The sequence below is a fragment of the Oncorhynchus mykiss genome, unplaced genomic scaffold (genome assembly GCF_013265735.2).
Source record: "Oncorhynchus mykiss isolate Arlee unplaced genomic scaffold, USDA_OmykA_1.1 un_scaffold_218, whole genome shotgun sequence".
Classification (NCBI taxonomy): Eukaryota; Metazoa; Chordata; class Actinopteri; order Salmoniformes; family Salmonidae; genus Oncorhynchus; species Oncorhynchus mykiss.
Genome location: NW_023493687.1, coordinates 262,720 through 285,727, shown reverse-complemented (window position 1 = coordinate 285,727; position 23,008 = coordinate 262,720). Strand labels below are relative to the sequence as shown.

The 23,008-nt window shown below is 45.2% G+C and overlaps 23 non-coding genes across 23 annotated transcripts; all 23 read left to right on the top strand.

The window, feature by feature from the left end:
* Window positions 1-377: 377 nt before the first annotated feature.
* On the top strand, window positions 378-450 carry trnak-cuu. Its single transcript has one exon. It is a non-coding gene; the product is annotated as a tRNA-Lys (tRNA).
* Window positions 451-866: 416 nt separating this feature from the next.
* On the top strand, window positions 867-939 carry trnak-cuu. The gene has a single exon. It is a non-coding gene; the product is annotated as a tRNA-Lys (tRNA).
* Window positions 940-1,362: 423 nt separating this feature from the next.
* Window positions 1,363-1,435, top strand: trnak-cuu. The gene has a single exon. It is a non-coding gene; the product is annotated as a tRNA-Lys (tRNA).
* A 423-nt stretch (window positions 1,436-1,858) lies between these two features.
* Window positions 1,859-1,931, top strand: trnak-cuu. Its single transcript has one exon. It is a non-coding gene; the product is annotated as a tRNA-Lys (tRNA).
* Window positions 1,932-2,347: 416 nt separating this feature from the next.
* Window positions 2,348-2,420, top strand: trnak-cuu. Its single transcript has one exon. It is a non-coding gene; the product is annotated as a tRNA-Lys (tRNA).
* Window positions 2,421-2,843: 423 nt separating this feature from the next.
* Window positions 2,844-2,916, top strand: trnak-cuu. The gene has a single exon. It is a non-coding gene; the product is annotated as a tRNA-Lys (tRNA).
* A 903-nt stretch (window positions 2,917-3,819) lies between these two features.
* Window positions 3,820-3,892, top strand: trnak-cuu. The gene has a single exon. It is a non-coding gene; the product is annotated as a tRNA-Lys (tRNA).
* Window positions 3,893-4,315: 423 nt separating this feature from the next.
* Window positions 4,316-4,388, top strand: trnak-cuu. Its single transcript has one exon. It is a non-coding gene; the product is annotated as a tRNA-Lys (tRNA).
* Window positions 4,389-4,804: 416 nt separating this feature from the next.
* On the top strand, window positions 4,805-4,877 carry trnak-cuu. The gene has a single exon. It is a non-coding gene; the product is annotated as a tRNA-Lys (tRNA).
* Window positions 4,878-5,300: 423 nt separating this feature from the next.
* Window positions 5,301-5,373, top strand: trnak-cuu. Its single transcript has one exon. It is a non-coding gene; the product is annotated as a tRNA-Lys (tRNA).
* A 423-nt stretch (window positions 5,374-5,796) lies between these two features.
* Window positions 5,797-5,869, top strand: trnak-cuu. The gene has a single exon. It is a non-coding gene; the product is annotated as a tRNA-Lys (tRNA).
* A 416-nt stretch (window positions 5,870-6,285) lies between these two features.
* Window positions 6,286-6,358, top strand: trnak-cuu. The gene has a single exon. It is a non-coding gene; the product is annotated as a tRNA-Lys (tRNA).
* Window positions 6,359-6,781: 423 nt separating this feature from the next.
* Window positions 6,782-6,854, top strand: trnak-cuu. Its single transcript has one exon. It is a non-coding gene; the product is annotated as a tRNA-Lys (tRNA).
* Window positions 6,855-7,277: 423 nt separating this feature from the next.
* Window positions 7,278-7,350, top strand: trnak-cuu. The gene has a single exon. It is a non-coding gene; the product is annotated as a tRNA-Lys (tRNA).
* Window positions 7,351-7,766: 416 nt separating this feature from the next.
* On the top strand, window positions 7,767-7,839 carry trnak-cuu. The gene has a single exon. It is a non-coding gene; the product is annotated as a tRNA-Lys (tRNA).
* A 423-nt stretch (window positions 7,840-8,262) lies between these two features.
* On the top strand, window positions 8,263-8,335 carry trnak-cuu. The gene has a single exon. It is a non-coding gene; the product is annotated as a tRNA-Lys (tRNA).
* Window positions 8,336-9,234: 899 nt separating this feature from the next.
* On the top strand, window positions 9,235-9,307 carry trnak-cuu. Its single transcript has one exon. It is a non-coding gene; the product is annotated as a tRNA-Lys (tRNA).
* Window positions 9,308-9,730: 423 nt separating this feature from the next.
* trnak-cuu lies at window positions 9,731-9,803 on the top strand. Its single transcript has one exon. It is a non-coding gene; the product is annotated as a tRNA-Lys (tRNA).
* A 416-nt stretch (window positions 9,804-10,219) lies between these two features.
* On the top strand, window positions 10,220-10,292 carry trnak-cuu. The gene has a single exon. It is a non-coding gene; the product is annotated as a tRNA-Lys (tRNA).
* A 423-nt stretch (window positions 10,293-10,715) lies between these two features.
* trnak-cuu lies at window positions 10,716-10,788 on the top strand. Its single transcript has one exon. It is a non-coding gene; the product is annotated as a tRNA-Lys (tRNA).
* Window positions 10,789-11,211: 423 nt separating this feature from the next.
* trnak-cuu lies at window positions 11,212-11,284 on the top strand. Its single transcript has one exon. It is a non-coding gene; the product is annotated as a tRNA-Lys (tRNA).
* Window positions 11,285-11,700: 416 nt separating this feature from the next.
* Window positions 11,701-11,773, top strand: trnak-cuu. The gene has a single exon. It is a non-coding gene; the product is annotated as a tRNA-Lys (tRNA).
* Window positions 11,774-12,196: 423 nt separating this feature from the next.
* trnak-cuu lies at window positions 12,197-12,269 on the top strand. Its single transcript has one exon. It is a non-coding gene; the product is annotated as a tRNA-Lys (tRNA).
* Window positions 12,270-23,008: the final 10,739 nt, after the last annotated feature.

The window sequence follows — 23,008 nt, the reverse complement described above, 5'->3', positions numbered from 1 at the left end:
CGCTTGGAATTTCGAACAGGCTTGCCACTCTGCATGGTTGGTGATACAGAAGGCTATGAATTTGTATTCTATCTCTGCCTGCACTCTGACCTGTCATCTCAATGACATACCTATTACCAATGAATTGTACTCCTAAATGGCTTGAATAAATTATCATTTTCCGGACAAGAAATAGACAGGCAGAGGCTTCAAGAACAATACTTGCTCCTAGGGGCTTGAACTCATAACCTTGTCATCTAATTGCTGTATACTGCTGTTTAAGTACAACACGCTAACAGATTGCACCACAGGATCCATCAACAACACTCACTGATCACCATATTTTACAGAAACTGGGCTGTACGATATTCGTACCAAGTCAAAAATACTATTGAGGCACCTGGCTAGCTCAGTCGGTAGAGCATGAGACTCTTAATCTCAGGGTCGTGGGTTCGAGCCCCACGTTAGGTGATTATTTTCTCTGCCGAAGCACCAACTCACTTCGCAAACAACCATCCGCTTGGAATTTCGAGCAGGCTTGCCTCCCTGCATAGTTGGTGATACAGAAGGCTATGAATTTGTATTCTATCTCTGCCTTCTTTCTGACCTGTCATCTGAATGACATACCTATTACCAATGAATTGTACTCCTAAATGGCTTGAATAAATTATCATTTTCCGGACAAGAAATAGACAGGCAAGAAGAATACTTGCTCCTGGTGGGGCTTGAACTCATAACCTTGTCCTCTAATTGCTTTATACTGCTGTATAAGTACAACACGCTAACAGATTGCACCACAGGATCCATCAACAACACTCACTGATCACCATATTTTGCAGAAACTGGGCTGTACGATATTCGTACCAAGTCAAAAATACTATTCAGGTACCTGGCTAGCTCAGTCGGTAGAGCATGAGACTCTTAATCTCAGGGTCGTGGGTTCGAGCCCCAAGTTAGGTGATTATTTTCTCTGCCGAAGCACCAACTTACTTCGCAAACAACCATCCGCTTGGAATTTCGAACAGGCTTGCCACTCTGCATGGTTGGTGATACAGAAGGCTATGAATTTGTATTCTATCTCTGCCTGCACTCTGACCTGTCATCTGAATGACATACCTATTACCAATGAATTGTACTCCTAAATGGCTTGAATAAATTATCATTTTCCGGACAAGAAATAGACAGGCAGAGGCTTCAAGAACAATACTTGCTCCTAGGGGCTTGAACTCATAACCTTGTCATCTAATTGCTGTATACTGCTGTTTAAGTACAACACGCTAACAGATTGCACCACAGGATCCATCAACAACACTCACTGATCACCATATTTTACAGAAACTGGGCTGTACGATATTCGTACCAAGTCAAAAATACTATTGAGGCACCTGGCTAGCTCAGTCGGTAGAGCATGAGACTCTTAATCTCAGGGTCGTGGGTTCGAGCCCCACGTTAGGTGATTATTTTCTCTGCCGAAGCACCAACTTACTTCGCAAACAACCATCCGCTTGGAATTTCGAACAGGCTTGCCACTCTGCATGGTTGGTGATACAGAAGGCTATGAATTTGTATTCTATCTCTGCCTGCACTCTGACCTGTCATCTGAATGACATACCTATTACCAATGAATTGTACTCCTAAATGGCTTGAATAAATTATCATTTTCCGGACAAGAAATAGACAGGCAGAGGCTTCAAGAACAATACTTGCTCCTAGGGGCTTGAACTCATAACCTTGTCATCTAATTGCTGTATACTGCTGTTTAAGTACAACACGCTAACAGATTGCACCACAGGATCCATCAACAACACTCACTGATCACCATATTTTACAGAAACTGGGCTGTACGATATTCGTACCAAGTCAAAAATACTATTGAGGCACCTGGCTAGCTCAGTCGGTAGAGCATGAGACTCTTAATCTCAGGGTCGTGGGTTCGAGCCCCACGTTAGGTGATTATTTTCTCTGCCGAAGCACCAACTCACTTCGCAAACAACCATCCGCTTGGAATTTCGAGCAGGCTTGCCTCCCTGCATAGTTGGTGATACAGAAGGCTATGAATTTGTATTCTATCTCTGCCTTCTTTCTGACCTGTCATCTGAATGACATACCTATTACCAATGAATTGTACTCCTAAATGGCTTGAATAAATTATCATTTTCCGGACAAGAAATAGACAGGCAAGAAGAATACTTGCTCCTGGTGGGGCTTGAACTCATAACCTTGTCATCTAATTGCTTTATACTGCTGTATAAGTACAACACGCTAACAGATTGCACCACAGGATCCATCAACAACACTCACTGATCACCATATTTTGCAGAAACTGGGCTGTACGATATTCGTACCAAGTCAAAAATACTATTGAGGCACCTGGCTAGCTCAGTCGGTAGAGCATGAGACTCTTAATCTCAGGGTCGTGGGTTCGAGCCCCACGTTAGGTGATTATTTTCTCTGCCGAAGCACCAACTTACTTCGCAAACAACCATCCGCTTGGAATTTCGAACAGGCTTGCCACTCTGCATGGTTGGTGATACAGAAGGCTATGAATTTGTATTCTATCTCTGCCTGCACTCTGACCTGTCATCTGAATGACATACCTATTACCAATGAATTGTACTCCTAAATGGCTTGAATAAATTATCATTTTCCGGACAAGAAATAGACAGGCAGAGGCTTCAAGAACAATACTTGCTCCTAGGGGCTTGAACTCATAACCTTGTCATCTAATTGCTGTATACTGCTGTTTAAGTACAACACGCTAACAGATTGCACCACAGGATCCATCAACAACACTCACTGATCACCATATTTTACAGAAACTGGGCTGTACGATATTCGTACCAAGTCAAAAATACTATTGAGGCACCTGGCTAGCTCAGTCGGTAGAGCATGAGACTCTTAATCTCAGGGTCGTGGGTTCGAGCCCCACATTAGGTGATTATTTTCTCTGCCGAAGCACCAACTCACTTCGCAAACAACCATCCGCTTGGAATTTCGAGCAGGCTTGCCTCCCTGCATAGTTGGTGATACAGAAGGCTATGAATTTGTATTCTATCTCTGCCTGCACTCTGACCTGTCATCTCAATGACATACCTATTACCAATGAATTGTACTCCTAAATGGCTTGAATAAATTATCATTTTCCGGACAAGAAATAGACAGGCAAGAAGAATACTTGCTCCTGGTGGGCTTGAACTCATAACCTTGTCATCTAATTGCTTTATACTGCTGTATAAGTACAACACGCTAACAGATTGCACCACAGGATCCATCAACAACACTCACTGATCACCATATTTTGCAGAAACTGGGATGTACGATATTCAAACCAAGTCAAGATCACCATTGAGGTACCTGGCTAGCTCAGTCGGTAGAGCATGAGACTCTTAATCTCAGGGTCGTGGTTCGAGCCCCACGTTAGGTGATTATTTTCTCTGCCGAAGCACCAACTCACTTCGCAAACAACCATTCGCTTGGAATTTCGAGCAGGCTTGCCTCCCTGCATAGTTGGTGATACAGAAGGCTATGAATTTGTATTCTATCTCTGCCTTCTTTCTGACCTGTCATCTGAATGACATACCTATTACCAATGAATTGTACTCCTAAATGGCTTGAATAAATTATCATTTTCCGGACAAGAAATAGACAGGCAAGAAGAATACTTGCTCCTGGTGGGGCTTGAACTCATAACCTTGTCATCTAATTGCTTTATACTGCTGTATAAGTACAACACGCTAACAGATTGCACCACAGGATCCATCAACAACACTCACTGATCACCATATTTTGCAGAAACTGGGCTGTACGATATTCGTACCAAGTCAAAAATACTATTCAGGTACCTGGCTAGCTCAGTCGGTAGAGCATGAGACTCTTAATCTCAGGGTCGTGGGTTCGAGCCCCACGTTAGGTGATTATTTTCTCTGCCGAAGCACCAACTTACTTCGCAAACAACCATCCGCTTGGAATTTCGAACAGGCTTGCCACTCTGCATGGTTGGTGATACAGAAGGCTATGAATTTGTATTCTATCTCTGCCTGCACTCTGACCTGTCATCTGAATGACATACCTATTACCAATGAATTGTACTCCTAAATGGCTTGAATAAATTATCATTTTCCGGACAAGAAATAGACAGGCAGAGGCTTCAAGAACAATACTTGCTCCTAGGGGCTTGAACTCATAACCTTGTCATCTAATTGCTGTATACTGCTGTTTAAGTACAACACGCTAACAGATTGCACCACAGGATCCATCAACAACACTCACTGATCACCATATTTTACAGAAACTGGGCTGTACGATATTCGTACCAAGTCAAAAATACTATTGAGGCACCTGGCTAGCTCAGTCGGTAGAGCATGAGACTCTTAATCTCAGGGTCGTGGGTTCGAGCCCCACGTTAGGTGATTATTTTCTCTGCCGAAGCACCAACTCACTTCGCAAACAACCATCCGCTTGGAATTTCGAGCAGGCTTGCCTCCCTGCATAGTTGGTGATACAGAAGGCTATGAATTTGTATTCTATCTCTGCCTTCTTTCTGACCTGTCATCTGAATGACATACCTATTACCAATGAATTGTACTCCTAAATGGCTTGAATAAATTATCATTTTCCGGACAAGAAATAGACAGGCAAGAAGAATACTTGCTCCTGGTGGGGCTTGAACTCATAACCTTGTCATCTAATTGCTTTATACTGCTGTATAAGTACAACACGCTAACAGATTGCACCACAGGATCCATCAACAACACTCACTGATCACCATATTTTGCAGAAACTGGGCTGTACGATATTCGTACCAAGTCAAAAATACTATTCAGGTACCTGGCTAGCTCAGTCGGTAGAGCATGAGACTCTTAATCTCAGGGTCGTGGGTTCGAGCCCCACGTTAGGTGATTATTTTCTCTGCCGAAGCACCAACTTACTTCGCAAACAACCATCCGCTTGGAATTTCGAACAGGCTTGCCACTCTGCATGGTTGGTGATACAGAAGGCTATGAATTTGTATTCTATCTCTGCCTGCACTCTGACCTGTCATCTGAATGACATACCTATTACCAATGAATTGTACTCCTAAATGGCTTGAATAAATTATCATTTTCCGTACAAGAAATAGACAGGCAGAGGCTTCAAGAACAATACTTGCTCCTAGGGGCTTGAACTCATAACCTTGTCATCTAATTGCTGTATACTGCTGTTTAAGTACAACACGCTAACAGATTGCACCACAGGATCCATCAACAACACTCACTGATCACCATATTTTACAGAAACTGGGCTGTACGATATTCGTACCAAGTCAAAAATACTATTGAGGCACCTGGCTAGCTCAGTCGGTAGAGCATGAGACTCTTAATCTCAGGGTCGTGGGTTCGAGCCCCACGTTAGGTGATTATTTTCTCTGCCGAAGCACCAACTTACTTCGCAAACAACCATCCGCTTGGAATTTCGAACAGGCTTGCCACTCTGCATGGTTGGTGATACAGAAGGCTATGAATTTGTATTCTATCTCTGCCTGCACTCTGACCTGTCATCTCAATGACATACCTATTACCAATGAATTGTACTCCTAAATGGCTTGAATAAATTATCATTTTCCGGACAAGAAATAGACAGGCAGAGGCTTCAAGAACAATACTTGCTCCTAGGGGCTTGAACTCATAACCTTGTCATCTAATTGCTGTATACTGCTGTTTAAGTACAACACGCTAACAGATTGCACCACAGGATCCATCAACAACACTCACTGATCACCATATTTTACAGAAACTGGGCTGTACGATATTCGTACCAAGTCAAAAATACTATTGAGGCACCTGGCTAGCTCAGTCGGTAGAGCATGAGACTCTTAATCTCAGGGTCGTGGGTTCGAGCCCCACGTTAGGTGATTATTTTCTCTGCCGAAGCACCAACTCACTTCGCAAACAACCATCCGCTTGGAATTTCGAGCAGGCTTGCCTCCCTGCATAGTTGGTGATACAGAAGGCTATGAATTTGTATTCTATCTCTGCCTTCTTTCTGACCTGTCATCTGAATGACATACCTATTACCAATGAATTGTACTCCTAAATGGCTTGAATAAATTATCATTTTCCGGACAAGAAATAGACAGGCAAGAAGAATACTTGCTCCTGGTGGGGCTTGAACTCATAACCTTGTCCTCTAATTGCTTTATACTGCTGTATAAGTACAACACGCTAACAGATTGCACCACAGGATCCATCAACAACACTCACTGATCACCATATTTTGCAGAAACTGGGCTGTACGATATTCGTACCAAGTCAAAAATACTATTCAGGTACCTGGCTAGCTCAGTCGGTAGAGCATGAGACTCTTAATCTCAGGGTCGTGGGTTCGAGCCCCAAGTTAGGTGATTATTTTCTCTGCCGAAGCACCAACTTACTTCGCAAACAACCATCCGCTTGGAATTTCGAACAGGCTTGCCACTCTGCATGGTTGGTGATACAGAAGGCTATGAATTTGTATTCTATCTCTGCCTGCACTCTGACCTGTCATCTGAATGACATACCTATTACCAATGAATTGTACTCCTAAATGGCTTGAATAAATTATCATTTTCCGGACAAGAAATAGACAGGCAGAGGCTTCAAGAACAATACTTGCTCCTAGGGGCTTGAACTCATAACCTTGTCATCTAATTGCTGTATACTGCTGTTTAAGTACAACACGCTAACAGATTGCACCACAGGATCCATCAACAACACTCACTGATCACCATATTTTACAGAAACTGGGCTGTACGATATTCGTACCAAGTCAAAAATACTATTGAGGCACCTGGCTAGCTCAGTCGGTAGAGCATGAGACTCTTAATCTCAGGGTCGTGGGTTCGAGCCCCACGTTAGGTGATTATTTTCTCTGCCGAAGCACCAACTTACTTCGCAAACAACCATCCGCTTGGAATTTCGAACAGGCTTGCCACTCTGCATGGTTGGTGATACAGAAGGCTATGAATTTGTATTCTATCTCTGCCTGCACTCTGACCTGTCATCTGAATGACATACCTATTACCAATGAATTGTACTCCTAAATGGCTTGAATAAATTATCATTTTCCGGACAAGAAATAGACAGGCAGAGGCTTCAAGAACAATACTTGCTCCTAGGGGCTTGAACTCATAACCTTGTCATCTAATTGCTGTATACTGCTGTTTAAGTACAACACGCTAACAGATTGCACCACAGGATCCATCAACAACACTCACTGATCACCATATTTTACAGAAACTGGGCTGTACGATATTCGTACCAAGTCAAAAATACTATTGAGGCACCTGGCTAGCTCAGTCGGTAGAGCATGAGACTCTTAATCTCAGGGTCGTGGGTTCGAGCCCCACGTTAGGTGATTATTTTCTCTGCCGAAGCACCAACTCACTTCGCAAACAACCATCCGCTTGGAATTTCGAGCAGGCTTGCCTCCCTGCATAGTTGGTGATACAGAAGGCTATGAATTTGTATTCTATCTCTGCCTTCTTTCTGACCTGTCATCTGAATGACATACCTATTACCAATGAATTGTACTCCTAAATGGCTTGAATAAATTATCATTTTCCGGACAAGAAATAGACAGGCAAGAAGAATACTTGCTCCTGGTGGGGCTTGAACTCATAACCTTGTCATCTAATTGCTTTATACTGCTGTATAAGTACAACACGCTAACAGATTGCACCACAGGATCCATCAACAACACTCACTGATCACCATATTTTGCAGAAACTGGGCTGTACGATATTCGTACCAAGTCAAAAATACTATTGAGGCACCTGGCTAGCTCAGTCGGTAGAGCATGAGACTCTTAATCTCAGGGTCGTGGGTTCGAGCCCCACGTTAGGTGATTATTTTCTCTGCCGAAGCACCAACTTACTTCGCAAACAACCATCCGCTTGGAATTTCGAACAGGCTTGCCACTCTGCATGGTTGGTGATACAGAAGGCTATGAATTTGTATTCTATCTCTGCCTGCACTCTGACCTGTCATCTGAATGACATACCTATTACCAATGAATTGTACTCCTAAATGGCTTGAATAAATTATCATTTTCCGGACAAGAAATAGACAGGCAGAGGCTTCAAGAACAATACTTGCTCCTAGGGGCTTGAACTCATAACCTTGTCATCTAATTGCTGTATACTGCTGTTTAAGTACAACACGCTAACAGATTGCACCACAGGATCCATCAACAACACTCACTGATCACCATATTTTACAGAAACTGGGCTGTACGATATTCGTACCAAGTCAAAAATACTATTGAGGCACCTGGCTAGCTCAGTCGGTAGAGCATGAGACTCTTAATCTCAGGGTCGTGGGTTCGAGCCCCACATTAGGTGATTATTTTCTCTGCCGAAGCACCAACTCACTTCGCAAACAACCATCCGCTTGGAATTTCGAGCAGGCTTGCCTCCCTGCATAGTTGGTGATACAGAAGGCGATGAATTTGTATTCTATCTCTGCCTGCACTCTGACCTGTCATCTCAATGACATACCTATTACCAATGAATTGTACTCCTAAATGGCTTGAATAAATTATCATTTTCCGGACAAGAAATAGACAGGCAAGAAGAATACTTGCTCCTGGTGGGGCTTGAACTCATAACCTTGTCATCTAATTGCTTTATACTGCTGTATAAGTACAACACGCTAACAGATTGCACCACAGGATCCATCAACAACACTCACTGATCACCATATTTTGCAGAAACTGGGATGTACGATATTCAAACCAAGTCAAGATCACCATTGAGGTACCTGGCTAGCTCAGTCGGTAGAGCATGAGACTCTTAATCTCAGGGTCGTGAGCCCCACGTTAGGTGATTATTTTCTCTGCCGAAGCACCAACTCACTTCGCAAACAACCATTCGCTTGGAATTTCGAGCAGGCTTGCCTCCCTGCATAGTTGGTGATACAGAAGGCTATGAATTTGTATTCTATCTCTGCCTTCTTTCTGACCTGTCATCTGAATGACATACCTATTACCAATGAATTGTACTCCTAAATGGCTTGAATAAATTATCATTTTCCGGACAAGAAATAGACAGGCAAGAAGAATACTTGCTCCTGGTGGGGCTTGAACTCATAACCTTGTCATCTAATTGCTTTATACTGCTGTATAAGTACAACACGCTAACAGATTGCACCACAGGATCCATCAACAACACTCACTGATCACCATATTTTGCAGAAACTGGGCTGTACGATATTCGTACCAAGTCAAAAATACTATTCAGGTACCTGGCTAGCTCAGTCGGTAGAGCATGAGACTCTTAATCTCAGGGTCGTGGGTTCGAGCCCCACGTTAGGTGATTATTTTCTCTGCCGAAGCACCAACTTACTTCGCAAACAACCATCCGCTTGGAATTTCGAACAGGCTTGCCACTCTGCATGGTTGGTGATACAGAAGGCTATGAATTTGTATTCTATCTCTGCCTGCACTCTGACCTGTCATCTGAATGACATACCTATTACCAATGAATTGTACTCCTAAATGGCTTGAATAAATTATCATTTTCCGGACAAGAAATAGACAGGCAGAGGCTTCAAGAACAATACTTGCTCCTAGGGGCTTGAACTCATAACCTTGTCATCTAATTGCTGTATACTGCTGTTTAAGTACAACACGCTAACAGATTGCACCACAGGATCCATCAACAACACTCACTGATCACCATATTTTACAGAAACTGGGCTGTACGATATTCGTACCAAGTCAAAAATACTATTGAGGCACCTGGCTAGCTCAGTCGGTAGAGCATGAGACTCTTAATCTCAGGGTCGTGGGTTCGAGCCCCACGTTAGGTGATTATTTTCTCTGCCGAAGCACCAACTCACTTCGCAAACAACCATCCGCTTGGAATTTCGAGCAGGCTTGCCTCCCTGCATAGTTGGTGATACAGAAGGCTATGAATTTGTATTCTATCTCTGCCTTCTTTCTGACCTGTCATCTGAATGACATACCTATTACCAATGAATTGTACTCCTAAATGGCTTGAATAAATTATCATTTTCCGGACAAGAAATAGACAGGCAAGAAGAATACTTGCTCCTGGTGGGGCTTGAACTCATAACCTTGTCATCTAATTGCTTTATACTGCTGTATAAGTACAACACGCTAACAGATTGCACCACAGGATCCATCAACAACACTCACTGATCACCATATTTTGCAGAAACTGGGCTGTACGATATTCGTACCAAGTCAAAAATACTATTCAGGTACCTGGCTAGCTCAGTCGGTAGAGCATGAGACTCTTAATCTCAGGGTCGTGGGTTCGAGCCCCACGTTAGGTGATTATTTTCTCTGCCGAAGCACCAACTTACTTCGCAAACAACCATCCGCTTGGAATTTCGAACAGGCTTGCCACTCTGCATGGTTGGTGATACAGAAGGCTATGAATTTGTATTCTATCTCTGCCTGCACTCTGACCTGTCATCTGAATGACATACCTATTACCAATGAATTGTACTCCTAAATGGCTTGAATAAATTATCATTTTCCGGACAAGAAATAGACAGGCAGAGGCTTCAAGAACAATACTTGCTCCTAGGGGCTTGAACTCATAACCTTGTCATCTAATTGCTGTATACTGCTGTTTAAGTACAACACGCTAACAGATTGCACCACAGGATCCATCAACAACACTCACTGATCACCATATTTTACAGAAACTGGGCTGTACGATATTCGTACCAAGTCAAAAATACTATTGAGGCACCTGGCTAGCTCAGTCGGTAGAGCATGAGACTCTTAATCTCAGGGTCGTGGGTTCGAGCCCCACGTTAGGTGATTATTTTCTCTGCCGAAGCACCAACTTACTTCGCAAACAACCATCCGCTTGGAATTTCGAACAGGCTTGCCACTCTGCATGGTTGGTGATACAGAAGGCTATGAATTTGTATTCTATCTCTGCCTGCACTCTGACCTGTCATCTGAATGACATACCTATTACCAATGAATTGTACTCCTAAATGGCTTGAATAAATTATCATTTTCCGGACAAGAAATAGACAGGCAGAGGCTTCAAGAACAATACTTGCTCCTAGGGGCTTGAACTCATAACCTTGTCATCTAATTGCTGTATACTGCTGTTTAAGTACAACACGCTAACAGATTGCACCACAGGATCCATCAACAACACTCACTGATCACCATATTTTACAGAAACTGGGCTGTACGATATTCGTACCAAGTCAAAAATACTATTGAGGCACCTGGCTAGCTCAGTCGGTAGAGCATGAGACTCTTAATCTCAGGGTCGTGGGTTCGAGCCCCACGTTAGGTGATTATTTTCTCTGCCGAAGCACCAACTTACTTCGCAAACAACCATCCGCTTGGAATTTCGAACAGGCTTGCCACTCTGCATGGTTGGTGATACAGAAGGCTATGAATTTGTATTCTATCTCTGCCTGCACTCTGACCTGTCATCTGAATGACATACCTATTACCAATGAATTGTACTCCTAAATGGCTTGAATAAATTATCATTTTCCGGACAAGAAATAGACAGGCAAGAAGAATACTTGCTCCTGGTGGGGCTTGAACTCATAACCTTGTCATCTAATTGCTTTATACTGCTGTATAAGTACAACACGCTAACAGATTGCACCACAGGATCCATCAACAACACTCACTGATCACCATATTTTGCAGAAACTGGGCTGTACGATATTCGTACCAAGTCAAAAATACTATTCAGGTACCTGGCTAGCTCAGTCGGTAGAGCATGAGACTCTTAATCTCAGGGTCGTGGGTTCGAGCCCCACGTTAGGTGATTATTTTCTCTGCCGAAGCACCAACTTACTTCGCAAACAACCATCCGCTTGGAATTTCGAACAGGCGTGCCACTCTGCATGGTTGGTGATACAGAAGGCTATGAATTTGTATTCTATCTCTGCCTGCACTCTGACCTGTCATCTGAATGACATACCTATTACCAATGAATTGTACTCCTAAATGGCTTGAATAAATTATCATTTTCCGGACAAGAAATAGACAGGCAGAGGCTTCAAGAACAATACTTGCTCCTAGGGGCTTGAACTCATAACCTTGTCATCTAATTGCTGTATACTGCTGTTTAAGTACAACACGCTAACAGATTGCACCACAGGATCCATCAACAACACTCACTGATCACCATATTTTACAGAAACTGGGCTGTACGATATTCGTACCAAGTCAAAAATACTATTGAGGCACCTGGCTAGCTCAGTCGGTAGAGCATGAGACTCTTAATCTCAGGGTCGTGGGTTCGAGCCCCACGTTAGGTGATTATTTTCTCTGCCGAAGCACCAACTTACTTCGCAAACAACCATCCGCTTGGAATTTCGAACAGGCTTGCCACTGTTGTAATAACATATTAAAACATGTAATGACGCATTCACGGACTGTTGTTAAACACACGGATAACCCACGAATATACACTGCTCCAAACCCTTTGGGATGGGCTACAAAGACAAAGAACTCTGTCCAGAACCAATGAGATACCGACAACAGGCTGGAGAGGACTGTCTATCACCTACGAACAACCAACCAGGAGCCAGGACTACTAGAATCTACCTACGTCATTTCAATGTATAAATGTACTGCCCAAATATGTGTTACGTTCTCTTTTTCCGAAACCTCCCTAAGAGTGGACGATGAGAGCCGTGCTGCACGTTTGCCAAATATCACTATGCTAGATTAAAAGGCCTCAAATATACCGTATCCGCCTTGTCCAGAGTCTCATCTTGTTCTTGTCTCTCCTATAATTAATTCATGAACAAAATGGTAGCTAGAGGATGGTAGAAATCCATGAATTCGGTCCATAGATTTGATGAGAGAAAAGACAAGTTGACGACAGATTCTAGAAGGACGGGCGACCTGTCTACAGGAGCCATCGGGGATTCAACTCGCCTCAGGAAACTGACCAAAGAGCTCGACATTATAAGGTAAGCAGAACCGGTTTAATCTAATTCTGCATATTATAGTATAATCAATATCCAAATTATGGTCAGAAGTACTGAGTGCGTGAGTATGAATTGCCGTTAAATTTATGAAAATTGTTCCGATAACCAAAGGCATTTGCATAGTGATATCTGTGTAAATATATTGTTCAAATCTGATTCAAATAGTCCCGCAACGGTAATAAAATTACTGGGTGTCGTGGTGAGGAATTGGAGGACAGAATGTGATATGATGTGATATATTGTTTAAGATTTAATCCAAATAGGCTGGCAGTAGTGGATATGTAAATCGACTAGGTGTTACGGTGAAGGATTTGATAACGGAATTTGATGTAATGTGATGCACTGTTTTAATCGGGTCCAAATAGGCTGGCAATTTTCGATTTGGCAATCGTTTAGGTGTTACGGTGAGGGATTCGATAACTCAGTGAAATGAAATATGAATGAGATGATGAAATGTTTTGTTAATTGATCGAGACGTATATTTAAGACTGTAACTAGTGGGGTAGCATCCCACTAGGAGCAACAGTTAACAAGCTAAATAATTGGACTAGGAGTGAAGGAATTAAACCTGATCTCTCCAGATTAATGTCACTGATTCACCGTTCCATGAGACCGAGGGATACTGACCACCGGCTCTAAGTTTGACCGCGGAGTCAAAAGTTTGGGCGGGGCTGTGCGGCCGCCGTGCCGTGTAACGAATTGATTTCTGTTCTCTTTGTGCTGTTGGGGTTGCCTAGAATTAATTTGACAAATATTATAGAAGGCATCTGAATGCATTGACATTGACCCAAAAGTAGGCGTTTGGGACACTAACATTTCGCCAGGCAGTAGAAATGTGTGAACCTGTAAAATTACTCCAGTAAAATACCCTAGACGCATAATTATCTCGCGAATATCCCTTTGCGATATTATAGTACAGCAATTCTACAAAACTGTGTGCACGAGGGTGAGACACGAGAGATAAGTCTGTGTGGGCACCAGGGATACATCGCTGGTTTCGACCAAGTGACGGGCTAAGTGCACATAGTTGCTGAGGGCCATAGCGCAATGTCGTGTTAGCACGTTTAATTGTTTTATTTTATTTTATATTATTATTTTTATTTTTTATTAAAAAAAAATAAAAATAAAAATTATTTTTATTTTTATTATTGTTAATTTTTTAAATTGTTTTACATAATTTTTATCGGACCCAGACACAGTGAATCGACAATATGGCTTCAACTACCGTTCCCAAACTCAAATTCAATGAATATTTAGATCAGAAAATACAGGAAAGGGCGGGAGGAAAACAGGAATATAAAACAATAAAGAAGATATGGGGGGAAATTAGGCTAAGATGGACCCAGGCAGGTTACATTAGTGGAGTTGCCCCATCCAGGGAACAACTCAGCACTATGGAAAGAGAATTAGAGGAGGCAGTCAGGCACGGGAGAGAGAGTGAGAAAAAAAAAAATAGCAGCCATTTTTTCAAGAAGGAAGGAACAAAGGAGAGAGAGAGAGCGGAGGCGGAGCTGAGAATAGGGACGTGGGCAATAGAGGAGACAAAAAGGACACGCCCACAAAAGAAACCTGATATGATGGGGGTGCTTGCTGGGGCCTCAGATGACGTAAGAGAAGGCACAAACAACGACCACAACACACCACCGCCAACCGTGACCACCCCATCGGCCCCGCTCTCTCTATACCCGCCACTGCCACAGGAAGAGAAGAGTGAAGTGCCACCTCCCTATTCACAAAATCCATTTGCATACAACCCATTTAAAACCCACACCACACCAGCAGCAATACAGGCCCCGGTCTTCATGGTGCAGGGAGGACAGCTAAAAGGGAACATGACTGTGGGGATTCAAGAAGGCCACCTCGTCTGTGAAGAAAGGCCCGATTGCTCAAGCCCCACAGCACTACAAGGCCCAGGTGGGTCCCTGCTGAACCACCCACAAGGAAGGGAAGGTGAATCACAAACGGGCCTCCTAAAGAGAGAAGGCCACGATCTTATTCAGTTCTCCTCCACTCCGAACACAGAGTGGTACGGACGCAGAGGTAAAGAAGATGATCAAGGGTCGTGGGTGTCACAAGGAAAATGTTCCGTCAGGGCTTCATCAAGAGAACACCCCAGTAACGACGATGAAAGCGAAAATAAATCTGGACTGGATGAGGAGGAAATGGATCGGGACACCCGGAACTCACTAGCCAAAGCCAGAACTATGATAGATGAAGCGAAACAAGGAGGGGGCACATTCCATGTGGAAGGGGTGATGCTAGGAAAAGTGACGGACCTGATCGAACCTGTCAGACAGTCCGTAAGGCTCTCAGAACTAAGAAGCAGGGGAGTCTCATCCAGAGCGGACTGGGATCCCCTACATGGAGAGACTGAAAGGACAGGTTTCCAAATGCCGTTAAGGCCCACTCCTGGTGGAGAATATGAAGAGTACCAACCCTGGAAAATGACAGACCTCACCACTTTAATGGCACAGTTGCCCAGTCTGCATGGGGGTGCCTCTGTATGGCTCCTCCAACTACAGACTCTTACCTCTGGCCTACGCCTCTGTCTGGGAGACATGAAGGCCCTGTTGGCCAGAGCTACAGACCATACTACCATGATGGCTCTCATAAGAGACGCAGATCTGGCCACGGGCCCAGCTGCACTAGGTCTAGAACGATTCCGAACTCAGTTATGGGCTGAGTTGAGAAGAGCATACCCTACCGAACGAAACCACTCAACCCTGTCATCGTTCACCATCAATCCAGGGGAACAACCAGCAGCCTACCTGGATAGAGCAAAGACAACATGGAGAACCGTTCATGAAGACCCATATGATCACACTGCTACCACACTCAGCATGTGGAAGGAAATGGTGGTGAACGGAACCCAGAATGAAGTTTGTATAAAACTAAGGGGCACAGTGGGGCTGATGGCGCTACCGTTAGCTCAGTTTAACTCCCATGTGCATCACCACATCACCCAATTTAACAAGGAAAAGGGTGGAGCGGATACACAAGTTCAGTCCCTACAGGTACAACTTCTGAAACTTCAGATAAAAGAAGCCCAAAAGGGGGAGAAACCCAAGAAACAGATGATGTCGGAGGAACCTCCTGATATCACACAAATCATTGAGAAAACTGTTTCCCAAATGATACAGAAACAACACCCTCCCACACAGGGAATTTCCCTGCCTCTTCAACACCGGGAGACGCCCCATCTCATGGCGCCACCTCCACACTATCTACCACCTACACAAGGCTATCAGTTGCCGGGGGGACAGCAACTACGTCACACTGCACCATGGGCGAGCTGTTATAACTGTAAGCAGGGTGGACATATGGCTCGACAATGCCCATATCCAATGACAGCGGCCCAAAACCACTGGATGGCGAACAGGGGAAGAGGATACTCCCCAAGAGGAAGAGGAGTCCGCCCAATGATGTATCAACCACGTGTTCCCCTTCAACCTGCATACAACCACCCTGCTCCAGACCCAAATCAGCAACCACCACCTCCGTTCCAGGGCATGTCGCACGACTATGCCCCTTGGTCCTGAAGATGCCCACCACCACCGGACGGGAGGGAGGGTCAGGTTTTTCCCCTTCACACAGAACCCACCGTGATGTGTGAGGTGGAAGGAGTGACCCACGAATTCCTGGTAGATACTGGATGTACGTACTCTGCTATAAGAACCCGTCAACCACTCTCTTCGGAATCAATACAGGTGGTGGGGGTATCTGGGGCACCCGAAGCACAAAACAAAACCGTTCCGTTGCTCTTTACATGGGGCCAATCAAACCTGAGGCATCAGTTCTTATACTGTCCAAATTGCCCAATCAACCTCCTTGGGAGAGATCTCTTGTGCAAGCTGAAATGTTCCATCTATCTGACTGAGAAGGGGGTAGAGGTTTCTATTGATCCCATTACCTCCACTCCTGCTCGTCCTGTCAGGATGTTAATGTTACCCCTCATCCCATCCCCTGTTCTGTCGGCAACACAAGAAATCTATTGGCTGAAATGTGTGGACACAGGCCCAGGGACTCCAGCAATCCAATTTCACTTCAACCAACTGAAACAACAGATCTATGCACTGCATCCATACAAGACCCCACAGGCTGAGATTCACTGCACACTCAATGTAACGGATGATGATGTCAACCCATACACAGACGATTGGGATGAAAACATGATGCACCTCACTCCATCCATCAGATGTTGCACCATCGTCTGCGGTCAGGAAGGAGTCGCAGCACCAGTAATATTATCACCTTATCTGAAATCATGGTTCCTTCTAGGGGAGGAGTCTGCACCCCATGTCACACTAGCTGTGGGTAATGGGTTCGAGGCCAGAAGCTTGGGCCAAATGATCAGGCGAGCATCAACACTGGAGTGGGAACCAACCCAAACACCGGGGATACACAAAGCCATCACGGAGGAAATGTGGAGGTTTATGACAGTTGATACCGAAGAACACTGCCTACCGGAAAGACTGACCCTGCCTAGACACCATGGCAAGCCATACACGGACCACCCGTCTACTGAAGCATTGCTCTCTACCATAGATGAAAAGATATGGACTCACACCCCTTTCGATGTTGGTAAGCTACAAGTGGCCCCAGTCTCCATTACACTATTGGATCCAAACCAGATACCAATATACCGAACTCAGTATCGTCTAAAGCCTGAACAAACCAATGGGATCATGCCAACCATTTATGGGCTGTTAGGGGCTCAGGTGATTTATCGAACTGTCTCCCCATGGAACACACCCATTCTACCAGTACTGAAGGCAGGGGGAGAAACATACCGGATGGTACAAGACTTCCGAGCAGTGAATGACGTCACTGCACCTATAGACCTGCCTGTCCCTGACCCTCACATCACTTTGAGCAACTTGTCACCGAGTCACCAGTATTTCACGGTCGTGGACTTGGCTAATGCATTTTTCAGCATTCCTTTGGATGAAGCATCCCAACCACTTTTTGCATTCACCTATGAAGGACAGCAATTTACTTACTCCGTCTTGCCAATGGGGTACAGATGCTCCCCTGGGATTTTTAACAATATCCTCAAGACTCACCTGGCTGAGCTGAAAATTCCAGAGGGGGTGATTCTGATCCAGTATGTAGACGACCTGTTGTTGGGGGCTCCCACTTCAGATCTCTGTCTACAGATGACAAAATCGTTACTAGACTTCCTTGCAGTCAAGGGATACAAGGTCAAGAAGAGTAAGGTCCAGTCCTGTCGCAGAACTGTCCTTTTTTTAGGCAGAGAAATCTCTGGGGAAGGTGCAGGGCTCTCCAAAAGCCACAGAGACTCGATACTCCATCATCCACGCCCCATCACAGTGTCAGGAATGTTGTCATTCCTTGGGCTGACTGGTTACAGCCGCACACACATCCCTGACTTCACTGGCAGAACTGAGCCCTTGAGGGAAATGGTGCGTGAGGCGGGGTCGAGAAACCTACACTCACCACTGGTATGGACTCCTGAAGCATCATTGGCGTTTTCACTCTTGAAGACGGATCTCTCAGTGGCCGCAGCTTTAACCGCACCTGACTACAAAAACAAATTCCATCTGGATGTTTCGGAAAAGGAAGGATTTACGTCATCCATCCTTTTTCAGAAACAAAAGGGGGAGAGGAGAGTGCTGATGTATCACTCCTCGAAACTGGACCACATTGAAGTAGGACAAACCACATGTTCTAGGTATATGGCTGCAGTGGCAAAAGCCATTGAAAAAACCGCCCACCTGGTAATGTGTCATCCGTTGGAAATCCACACCCACCACGGAATTGCGGCATATCTGATGAGCAAAGAATTCACATTCAGCGCCGAAAGAAAAACGAAAATTCAGAACAAATGCACACAATCACACATCACATTTGTCAACACTGAGAAAAACATGGCTGACGCGCTCAACGCGGAAGAAGGACTGCCCCATTCCTGTGCGGAACGAGCTGCACAAGAATTAAAACTGAGACCTGACCTGGGGAATGAACCACTCTGTAACCCCGACCTATGGTTGTACACAGACGGATGCTGTTACAGAGGAGAAGATGGAAATATAGCAGCATATGCAGTGGTGCAGCAGCTGCCGGATGGATCACACGTGACCCTGGAGTCGGCGATCATTCCGCAACCTGCATCAGCTCAATTGGCTGAAATCATAGGCTTGACACAAGCATTGAAAGGAGCTGAAGGAAAAATTGTAAATATTTACACCGACTCGGCATATGCCCATGGAGCAGTTCATACGGATGGACCACAATGGGTGAGGCGCAACTTCACCACCACAGGGAACCTTCCAATTAAACACAAGACACAGATGGAGAAACTGATTACATCCGTTTCCCTACCCAAAAAGGTGGCCATCATGAAGTGTAAAGGACATCAACAACTGAAAAATAGAGTCAGCGAGGGGAATGATGCAGCTGACAAAGCAGCCAAGAAAGCTGGTGGATACACTCCAAGACAAATGGTGCTGCAGACCCAACCACCCCAGACTGAACTAACAGAACAACACATACAAGAACTCCAGATCTCGGCAGGACCATATGAACATTCAGTTTGGGGACAAAAGGGGGCTACCAAAGGACAGGATGGATTGTGGAGATGCCATGACGGCAGATTGGTAGCTCCCGCAAATCTATGCCCAGAACTACTACGGGAAGCTCATGGGCCCACCCACGAAGGCAAACTAAGGACTTTACAGAAGGTGTCTCACATCTGGTGGCACCCTCACATGAAAGATATGACAGACTTATTTTGTGACGAGTGCAGCATTTGTGGTAGCTACAATCCTAAGAAACCATACCAAACTCCAATGGGCTCATACCCAGTACCTAATGCATGTTTTCAGGACATTAGCATAGATTACACGGACATGGGGGCGGATAATGTGGTCAATGGGAAACGATATCTATTAGTGATGGTGGATAGGTTTTCCAAATGGGTAGAGGCAATCCCAACGGCAAGAGAGGATGCGAGGTCAGTCATTAAATGGCTACAAACTGAACTCATACCCAGGTATGGGGTTCCGCGTCAAATCCGTTCCGACAATGGTTCCCACTTCAGCAATCAGCACCTGCGAAAGGTGGAGGAGCGATTTGGCATCACACACAAATTTGGGTCTGTCTATCGGCCACAGTCCCAAGGTCTCGTGGAACGCGGGAATCAAACGCTTAAGTCCAAAATAGCTAAGGTATGTGCCGGGTCGAAGTTGAAATGGGTCGAAGCCCTGCCCCTGGCGTTGATGGCCATGAGAGCCTCACCAGGGTCAGGCACCCATCTCTCTCCTCATGAGATAATGACTGGTAGAGTCATGCCTGGCCCACCAAGGGAGGGAGGTCATATGCCCGCTCTTGATGTGCAACAAATTTCTATGTCTAACTATGTAAGAGAACTGACGAAACTTTCTGCAGCTCTCTCTGCCCAGGTTCGAAAGGTCCAGGAGGGAGAACTGCCGGAGGAACCAGTGCCACTGAAGGTAAAGGTTGGAGACTGGGTAAGGGTGAAGGTCCACAAGAGAAAGTGGCTGGAACCCAGGTGGACTGGTCCGTACGAAGTGAAGGAAGTTACTTCACACTCAGTCCAGGTCAAAGGTAAATTGGGCGCACCTTGGCACCACCTCACACATTGTACACCAGCTCCAACCCCTTCCCGCACACTGACGGAAGTCAGAACCGACCTAAGTGGTCTACATTCGGCCCCAAATCTTGCACCTCCTTAGTCAGGGGAAATGGGAGGTTCAGCCCCATATTCACTGACTAAGTCACACCGTACTCCTTGGGAGCGGTTGGGGATCTCCGGACCCCTGTTTGTTATTTTTCTTCTCATGGGAGGGGTCACTGTATGTACACTCACATGGCTTATAAACCAACAGAGGCACCCACTACAGACTCACACACTGAATTCTACTCTGCCAGGTGAAACTAACTCTCTCTCTTTTCCCTCTTATCTACCACAAGACCATACCGTTTCTAGGCGTGAGGTGGGGATCACTAAGTGCACCCCCCAGGAGTTGAAGAGCACCACCCTGTGTTTGCCTTTCAATGCCACCACCACTGTTTACCTGCCTTGGGGCCTTTTGGGTCATGCGAAAAATAGTTTGGGGCTGCCTGCCTGGACCTATTCCAGTTTTAACTGGTATATAACCAAAGGGGGATATGGTGAGTGGTCTTGGAAAAACTTGGTGGCAGAAACGGGGCATGACTGGTCCAGCTATTCCAAGGGACGGGTTGTTCTTGCATGGCGCAAACGGCTTACATTTTCACGCACTGGTTTTCAACTAAAGCTGATTGTACGACCTGGAACCACTATGGGGTGCCAGGTTTTTACGTTGGCCCCATATGTAGATACCGAGAGGGCTGAAGTCCATTTCACACTATATATCTGTGTTACGCCAGAACCACAGCCTACTTCTGTGACGGTGCGTGACGATATGGCAAAGCCACATACCCTGCCCCAGCACAGGGATGGGTGGGGTTCTGCTGTTTTAGTGGTCACCACCCCTACCCCGGATGAGAACATTCGGGTTGCTACAGGTATCTCAGGTTTGTCTAACAATTGGCTATTATTGACCGAACAAGCAGCCAATACTACCCCCACTAGTTGTGTAGTTTGCATGGGTGCCCGACCATTGCTCCGCATTGTCCCGGCTACTGTCGAGATCGGATGTTTAATGCCCCTTATGGACCAAGACAATCCGACTGGTAATTGTTTCTTGTGGGATGCAGTTTACCCTGTTGTCTCCGCTACGGACAGGGCACCAGTATTTTCCTCTGATGTTGCCAGGGCCGAATTCGCCTGTATTAACATGACAGGGGGTATACTACAGTTAGGTTTGCTCCCTGTTGGTTGGTGTACAAATACTATCGTAGTAGTTGGAGTTTTTAAGCCAGTGATCAGGGCTGACATCTGGTGGTGGTGTGGGGGACCTCGGCTTTTTGACAGACCTCCCAATAAGGCTACGGGTACTTGTGCGCTTGTAACACTTCTACTGCCTATCTCTGTTTACCCTATAGGTGTGGGTGATTTGGTGACCCGGATACAGGCTGTGGACCCACAGTTTCTGCCTACCAGAACCAAGCGGGAAGCAGCCCTGACTGTTGGGGATCCCACATATATTGATGCTATAGGTGTTCCTAGGGGGGTCCCTGATGAGTACAAGCTGGTGGACCAGGTCGCCGCAGGTTTTGAATCATCTCTCTGCTGGTGGTGTACTGTGAATAAAAATGTTGACCGCATTAACTATATACATTTCAATGTCCAAAAATTAGGGAACTGGACTCAACAAGGTTTTGAGGCCGTACATGGTCAACTGGCGGCTACCTCCCTTATGGCTTTTCAAAATCGCATTGCCGTTGACATGTTGCTGGCTGAGAAGGGTGGTATATGTTTTATGTTTGGGGAGCAATGTTGCACATTTATCCCCAATAATACAGCCTCTGATGGCAGTCTCACTGTTGCGTTAGAAGGACTACGTACCCTGAATGGTAAAATGAAATCCCACTCTGGGGTTGATACCAGCACGTGGGACTCCTGGATGGATGCATTTGGTAAATATAAGGTCCTGGTCTCTTCTATTCTGGTCTCTATCTCTGTGTTTGTTGCAATACTAACCCTCTGTGGCTGTTGTTGCATCCCATGTGCCCGCTCCCTGCTTTCTCGAGTCATTACTTCTGCTATTGCACCAAATAATGACCCTGCACTGATGTTCCCCCTCATACAACAGGAGGATCCTCTGGTGGAGTTTGAAACATGCACATATGAGTAATTTTCACGTCTCTTTGGAGACGTGAAGAGGGGGACTACAAAATTCCTAAAATGTCCTATTCTATTTTTCTTACATTTAGTTTTGTCACGTCTAGTAGACGTGAAGAGGGGGTGTTGTAATAACATATTAAAACATGTAATGACGCATTCACGGACTGTTGTTAAACACACGGATAACCCATGAATATACACTGCTCCAAACCCTTTGGGATGGGCTACAAAGACAAAGAACTCTGTCCAGAACCAATGAGATACCGACAACAGGCTGGAGAGGACTGTCTATCACCTACGAACAACCAAC